The sequence below is a fragment of the Nanorana parkeri genome, unplaced genomic scaffold (genome assembly GCF_000935625.1).
Source record: "Nanorana parkeri isolate BGI_ZX_2015 unplaced genomic scaffold, ASM93562v1 scaffold901, whole genome shotgun sequence".
Taxonomy (NCBI): domain Eukaryota; kingdom Metazoa; phylum Chordata; class Amphibia; order Anura; family Dicroglossidae; genus Nanorana; species Nanorana parkeri.
Genome location: NW_017307169.1, coordinates 708973 through 717663, shown reverse-complemented (window position 1 = coordinate 717663; position 8691 = coordinate 708973).

Below are 8691 nucleotides of genomic sequence, written 5' to 3'. Positions count from 1 at the left end.
GTCAGGGAGTGTTAGGCACTTCAAATGTTCCTGTGCCCAGGTCTGGGAACATGCAAAGGATTGGGAATCTGAGAGGCCTTGGCTAAAGTTGCAGGAAACTGGGACTGTTCGTTATGGGACATTGAGAGGAACAGAGACTAGGAGCTTAAGGAAATTGTTCTTTGCTGGTATGCAATGGTGAAGCAGTAAAATACTTGTGTCCAAATCCTGTTTGTATGTTTGAATCGCACTTCTTTGCTGGACACTTTATTGAGCTCCTTAATCGAGACAATCACAGCCTTAAGAGCATAACTAAACTTTTATTTATTGTTTTCTCAATTTCTTCTCACTGATAAAAGTCTTGTTAAAACCCATTGTGTGGCGTAGCCTTAATCTTCTGGTATCATTCCCCTGAGCATCTACCTCACTGCAATCTCACACATCAAAATTAGAAATTAGATCTTGAATGTTGAATAACAGCAATATGTCACTAGTAGGTTGTTAATTTAGTAAGGCTTGTGTTATGTAAATTCTGGAAAATTAGGTAAAAATAAAGGACGAAAAAAGAAAACTAGGGCAGCCATCACATTGAAGGATTGGTAAACTGAAATATATAACATTTTTGTTTTTAGGTTTAGATATGCTTTAACATATTTTTTTTTTAAATAGTACTTTAAATATTACCCAGGTGAGTGAGTTTTTTTTAATCAAACTCCAATTTGTCAGAGGATCCTTGATTAGCATCTTTAATCACTGGCTGTAATCTGATGCAATTGGTCCACATGCTCCTTCAATTTAGTAAATATAGACGATGGTTTTCGATCTGGGTCCGAATAGTAGGTGCCACACCCCTAGAATTTAAATTCGACAAGGACAGAAAGTGGGGTTTTGAGAGCACCAAAGGAACTTACTCCACAAAGAAATTCATATAAAAGAGTTAATTTTAATTACATTCATTAAAAACAAAGGCTAGATATACAATCCAAATTAAAATCAGCTAATTAGATAGCTCCCTGTGTGCTCTCTCCATATGTACCCTTCCTACAGCATGATTAAATCATAACAATAGGAGGGGTACTATGTTGGTCAATTCCCAATATTGAGTTTTAGGGGTAAGAGAAAGGACCGAGCTACGCAGGGGCGTAGCTCGACCAGACCCGCCCAGACACATATACACACCAGAGCACATAAATTGATACCTCCTGTACCTGAAGAAGCGCCTGGGTGCGCGAAACGTCGTATCAGCTCCTCCATTTATGAACCTCCACCAACTCCATACAGCATTTAAGCTTTTAAGGAATTGTTATCCCTTATCCTTGATCGTCTGTATTATCAGATTGTTTCCTAAACTATGCACTTATCTTGTTATGATTTAATCATGCTGTAGGAAGGGTACATATGGAGAGAGCACACAGGGAGCTATCTAATTAGCTGATTTTAATTTGGATTGTATATCTAGCCTTTGTTTTTAATGAATGTAATTAAAATTAACTCTTTTATATGAATTTCTTTGTGGAGTAAGTTCCTTTGGTGCTCTGAAAACCCCACTTTCTGTCCTTGTCGAATCCTTCAATTTAGTGTAGCTCCCACAATTAAACACATCTTCAATGGTATCACATACAGACCTCACTCTTTCATGGTCATCTTTGTATGGAAGCCTGCATGAGATTACACAGTGCCAGGCAACAAATGCTTTGCATTTTCTCTGAAATGTAGATGTGCTGATGTCACAAGAACAAGATCATCATTATCGGATCCACTATGAATGAACAGGAAGTATGTAAAATACCTATAATTATTAATTATCAAACGGACATTTTTTATGCTCCCCTGAAAGATAGGGACTGTAGGTTTGTTCTTAAGTTGAATTTGTATGTAAGTTGGAGCGGGTACACTTTTTTAGTGTAACTCCAGCCCCAATTTTTTTTTAGTTTTGGATAGCATAGGGAGGGGTTTACCCCCTGTAAAGTTTGTTTTGCTGTGTGTGGCCCTGCTCAGAAGATTTCACCTCACTTTCTGTCCCTGTGGCGATTGGATTTTGAAAATGTTGGGTTGTCATAGAAACAAGGATTGTTGATAAAGCTTCAGTGGAGACACCTTTTTCCCATGATCACTCTTACAGGATTGAATTTCCCTTCCTAGTTGTAGATTTCCTTTCACTTCCTGTTGTCTCAAGGACAGGAAGTGAGATTAAATATTTCTAATGAGGATAAAGACAGCAGTAAAAACCTCACAGTGACCCAGAAGAAGAGGTGGGCACCCCTCGTCTGCATGTCTAACAAGAGCCAACTTCCTGTAATGTACGTACAGTACTACGAACCAGACCCCAAAATGCGGGCACTCCTCATCAGCACGAGCGCGGTAGCATTACATCTACCCCTGCTGTACAATAATAGCCTCTGTTTGTAAGTAGGAGTCGTATGTAAGTCGGATGTATGTAACTCGGGGACTGCCTGTATATGGCACAAAACAAGAATCTTTAGTAAAAGCCAGTATAATGTCCAAATACAGAATAACTTAATGAAGATGGTATAGGTACTGTCAGTGTCAGACCTGTTTGACAATTTAAATGCAATACAATTCACGTTCTGCCACCGCCTTACACCTAAGAATGGCACATTATTACACATGTTATTTTTTAATTATTTGAGCCAGCAGAAAACTTAACATAAAGTTGTTAAACACCATTTTTCAGGCGCATATAGTGGAAAAGTTCAGCATGTTGTGGGCATAAGAGCGTATGATACTCAGAATACCTGCACAGACCTATCCCTAGATAACCTTCACAATGAACTGATAACAATCACAGGCTGTCTTCCCAGCTCTGAACACTTTATCAGAGTCACCATATTTTAGCACAACACCTTGCACAGCACGAATCTGATTATACGCACAAGAACCTGATTATATGCACAACTGGCACTTCTGCCCAGAGGATTCGGCAGAAGATATCAGGAAAACTATTCTGTGAAGGTGAAAAGGACATAAACTGATCTTATTCCTTGAGCCCATGTCTTCTGAGTAATCTTCTGCATAGTCATCAGTGGAGAACACAGGGAAGAGGTGGTGGAGGATGGCATGGGGTGCATTTGGCTGTCTAAAAGTTATAGAAATATGCAGGGCAGTATATAGTACATGCGACCAAATTGTAATAAAATAAACATAGTAAGAGAGAAAGTAGTAAATGTTGCCCTGAAAGAGGGAATCAAATATAGCAAGTAAATAAATATTAAAATAGACCTATCTTAAATGAAATATGGGGGTTGAACTTCTTCTAAAATGCTAGTTTCCTGGCTCTTAAGCAGACCCACTGGCTTGAATATTTTTAGTGGGATTTACTCAGAACAAGAATGCAGATCAAGAAATAGTGTAGATGTCATATGTCCCTATCTGAATACTTGTTCTGGATTTGTTAGGCAGAGTTGGTAAATCTATGTTTCCTCGGGGAAGAAGGAAGAGCCTTGGGGGCGGGGGGCAAAGGGCTGAGCCCAGAGTTAGTCCTTAAACTAAGTTATATTTTCTCCGGGTGGAAGGCAAAGCATTGGTGGACAAAGAACTGAGCCCAGAGTTGGTCCTCAATTAAAATTAGGGATGTACTGATATGGGTCCCGATTTATTTATATAAATAAATATTACCGATATTTATATTTTGGCACTCACTGATACCGAGTACACATACTGGTACTTCCATTAGCATGGAGCTGGCTTCCCAGGCAATCAGGAAGCCGGGCGGCGAGTCATACCCACCGCCCAGCTTCTTGATTGCCCTTCTTAATTGGAGTCGGGAAGCATCGAGGCGGCTTCCTCGCCAAACAGGAAGACGGGAGGCAGGTGATTACCAGCCAACCGGCTTCCGGATTGGCTGGCAAGCCAGCTCCATGCTGTTTGGCTGGCTCGATGCTGATTGGCTGGGAAACCGGCTTCCCAGCCAATTAGCATGGAGCCGGCCAAACATCATGGAGCCGGCTTCCAGGCCAATCAGGAAGCTGGGCAGGAGGTAATGACCTGCCTCCTGGTTTCCTGATTGGCTGGGAAGCCGGCATCCTGGCCAATCAGTATCGATCCGGCCAAACAGTATGGAGCTGGCTTCATTACACGCCGCCCGGCTTCCTGATTCGCCAGAAAGCCGGCTTCATGTTTCCTCGTGACACTGCCGATCAGAGGAAATTTCCTTCTGGCCGGAAGTTCCGGTATCGGGGAAGAAAGATATTAGTATCGGTGCATCCCTAATTAAAATAATATGTTTCTCCCAGGGGGGAAGGAAAAGCAATTGGGGGCAAAGGGCTGAGCCAGAGTTGGTATTTAATGAAAATAATTTGTTTTACAAATCACATTTCTTTGTATACTTTCTTATTGGGCCTATGCCAACTGTACAACCATTCATTAGAATATATATCCACGTGGCAGCCATATTTGCTCTGTATATATGCTGCTTGTGCTTCCATTTAGCAGTCTGGTCAATCATTGCTCTTTATAGCTGGCAACAACCATAACATGATTGTCACACAAGTCTATGTCTATAGACAGCACCGGACACACCTGTCCAAGAGATCCGTGTAACCTCGCTGCCCATTCCTTTTTTCATCATCGGTTTCTGGCAGATGGCCCACCTCTTGCACACCACTGCTTAAACAACAATATCTCCCAAATGTATTAAAGAATAGAAGGAGAAGCTACATCTAAAACTCAATTCAGTGGAGAAAAAAAGAAGAAAGGGATTAAATGACTCCTTTAAATAAATGTAGTTAATTTCATTTCCCAGAGCCAGCGGGCCTTGGAATGCAACAGTAACCCGATCAGAAGCTTCACACAGTCCTGCCGGTTATCTAATTATCCTGGAGCATAGCAGCTCCTCTGCCAGAAATACAAAGTCATTCTAGGCTGCTGACAAAGGATAAGAGGTCCTGTTTGTTCCAACTATGGGAGCTGGACTCATTAACCTCTTAACTGCTGCACGACCTTTGAAGAACAAGAATATTGCAACCTCAGTTTCAGTCATATCTTCTCTTCTTGCCTTTTCAGTTTTGTACTTTTTTAGTTTTGTTATAACATTTATTGTGTAAAAGTAATGATATTCTTTTTTTTAAAGATTGTAACTGTCTTGTTCAAAGAATGTTTTGAAGTCAGGCTTGAAGGGCAATGCTTTCATCTGTAGGTCAAGCAGTTGTAGCTCTCAAATGATTAGTTTGTGCTAAAAAGTGGTGAAAAAAGTAATACATATCATGAAAAAGAACACAGAAGGCCTGACGTAAAAGTATCAAGTTGGCAGATATAGTACAAATGAATGGATTTGCATCCAAGTGCCATTTTCTATAGATGGTCAGTCCACTCAATATTGAATTTCATTTTTCATTACCACGAGAGTTAAAACAGGTAACGGTATTATATCATTTAGGAACTTCGATGTAGAGATCTTTATGCTTGAATTCTTAGGTCTGCACACCTGACAGAGAAGTTCCAGTGTTTTTCCTGTGATTGAGTTTTATTGTATTTATATTATAGGGAATGCCACAAAAGGAGGGGAACAACCAGAATTACTACTTTAAAGCACCAGCACATGACAATCAATCCACATAAAATTATTTTAAAACCAGTGTTACCAGCACTAGACCAAGTTGCTTACATAGGATTGTGGATAGATACAGCACTACATGGAACAGGGTGCATGCTGGTTGGAGGTGAAAGCAGGGTGATAGAAACAGGAGCTCATTGGTCGGTTGCTCCTCCATGAACTGTCCAGTAGGGTTGAGCTTTGGGTTTGGGTTGAAAATGGGTTTTACCCAAACCTAAATTGTTAGCAGTTAAGCAAATGGGTGAGCTAACTGGCTGTATGTTTTATTTTTGGGGGGTTTTCTTAAAGGGACATTATACATTGATTACAAAAATGACATCCTGCCCCTTTAGGGAAAAAAAACCCCAAGGTGTGAGGTCCCCCCTAAGAGTTCATAAACAACTATTATTCAAACATGCAGCCTGTGTGGCTAGTAAAGAGGGGCAGTGAGCATGAACCCCTCCACTCCTGAACCATGCCAGGCCACACGCCTTCATCATTGAGAGGGTCCCTTGCTTCCCCCTTTCAAAGCACGTTGTCCCAATGTTAACTGATTTGTTCATACTTAGCACTTGCAGCCAAAAGGTGGTGAACTTTGTATGAACTCTTTTCTCTCTATAGGCTCTATTTTAGAGCTTTGGTGCGTATAATAGACAGCTGAATTAGGAGGGACACACACCCCTTCCCCATTAGAGACAGTAATAGACCACCTGTCAAAAAAAAAACACCACCTGGATTAGCAAATAGGTAAGAGGCATCCATTGGGTAATCAGTCTAGGTTCAGCAACATTATGAGCCCACAAAATTAGATCAGCCACCTACCTGAATATACTGAATGACCAGGTTTTTCCATCACTGGATTGTTTCTTCCCTGATGGTACGGGCATATTCCAAGATGACAATGCCAGGATTCATTGGACTCAAATTGTGAAAGAGTGGTTCAGGGAACATGAGACATCATTTTCACACATAAATTGGCCACCACAGAGTCCAGACCTTAACCCAATTGAGAATCTTTGGTATGTGCTGGAGAAGACTTTGCTGAGTGATTCAACTCTCCCATCATCATTACAAGATCTTAGTGAAAACGTAATGCAACTCTGGGCAGAAATAAATGTTGTGACATTGCATAAGCTTATTGAAACAATGCCACGCTGAATGCGTGCCATAATCAAAGCTAAAAGCGGTCCAATTAAATATTAGAGTGTGTGACTTTTTGTTGGACAGGCAGCGTATGTTACTTTGGCAGTCTGTGTGGGTTGCTAAAGAATATGCAGATATTGCTGAGCATTCTCATTGGAAAGTCCAGCCTACTTTGCATTGCCATGGATGCACTGTGTATACAATTATACAAGTAATAAATTATAGAAATATGTGAATTTGATATCAAATATAAATGTTAAAAAATTTAAAATAAAACTGACAGACTCACATACAGTAGTTAAGAGAGGTGGTCTCTGCAGGACCAAAGCAGTACATTAGGAACACTCAGTGGAGAGGTCTGAGATCACCAGCAAAACATAATGAGGGGAATTTATCAAAACTGGAGCAGACAATATCTGGGGCAGCTGTGCATTGCAACCAATCAGCATACACCTTTCATTTTCAATGCTTAACTCAACAAACTGAAGAGAGAAGCTGATTGGTTGCCATGGGCAACTGCTCCAGATTGTGTCTGCTCCAGTTTTGATAAATCCCCCCTCAATGTGTCAAGAGCATTTACCATTTTTAAGTAATGCAGTTCAGAAACATATTTTAAGTGACTCAAGAAGCTAGTTTTCCACCAATCATGGGCTCCCAAGGCTCTTCCCTTACCCCTGTGCTGTTATTCATAACTATACCATTAACTGGTAGAAATGACTAAAGGGTGCAATACTTCCTTTTGCTGCAGTGATCTGTTATCAATGACAGGGCAGAAATCTGACCCTATAAATCTCAATACTATAAATTATTACAATAGTAAATAAATACGTTTTGAAAGTTAATGTCTGACCCCAGAAAAATATGTTGGATTTACAGTATTTGTCCTTTCATTACTACCTAGCTATTATCAGGTGATTTAAGAAATGGCCTAGCCTGCAGCTGGACTGATCTGTGGTACAGCAGGCGGTGGCTGATTCTGTCCCATTAACATTCAAATGGACCTTTTCTCCTTCCCTCTTGCATTGCTGCAAGCCCAGGAATGCAGAGGATGTGTACGCAAACAGTTTGAACACCAGTTTTACACTAATTCGTGCCATTGTGCAATAGTGCCACTTGGATAAACTTTGTCACTGTGAGAAACTCACAAGGCACCTACTGTATATCACTCTTTTTTACCCTCTATGGCTTACAATGACATTTTTGTCATGTAGCAAGTCCTGATGGACTTAACCCCAGCCACAGCAGATGGCTGATAGGCATCCCTATTAAAGCCTAAGTATAAGGCCTGGGATTTGTAAGTAAATAATTCCCTCATTAGTTCTTATTTTACTGATGGGTTTGGTTCATGTGATTGGGCTTATTTAAAACAAGGTAATGATAAATCTCTTGTTGTGTGAAACAAATGTCATCCTTTGTACCCTTATGCTCCCGTGGTGCTCGTGCGGCTGCCGGCTGAATGTGTCAGACACTGCAGATGGAAAAATAGTGCTCGCAGAATTTTTGTGGATCGCACTGGACTGGAACACAGGCACTAATGCAGGCGATAGCACTGTGGCGAAGGGGCCTGCCTGCGGAGCCTGGCTGCGGTGCCATTGACTTCAATGCACCGCCACGCCCCCTCACGCCCCTGAATGCAGGTGTTTTTTCGTTGGTAGATCTCAATGAGCCCCTGCTCTATGACTTACAATCCCATGTGGGGGTTTTCATTGACTGTAAATGGAGGACATCATGAGCCGGGGTGGCATAGGAACAGTTTAAAAAGGCTTCTGATCAGCACCAGCCTACTACCAGTGTAACAGTATCTTTGTATAAGGCCTGGAATCTATAAGTAAATAATTCAGCCATTGCATCTTATTTTACTGATAGATTTGGTTCATGTGATAGGGGTAATTTGAAACGAGGTAATGATAAATCTCTTGTGGGAATTAGCAGGATAAAAGCAGAAAAAACGTCAGATAAAAGGTTATTTAAGGTTGTAGTGCTTGTCATTATTTCTGCCTGGCATTTGTTAACCTATT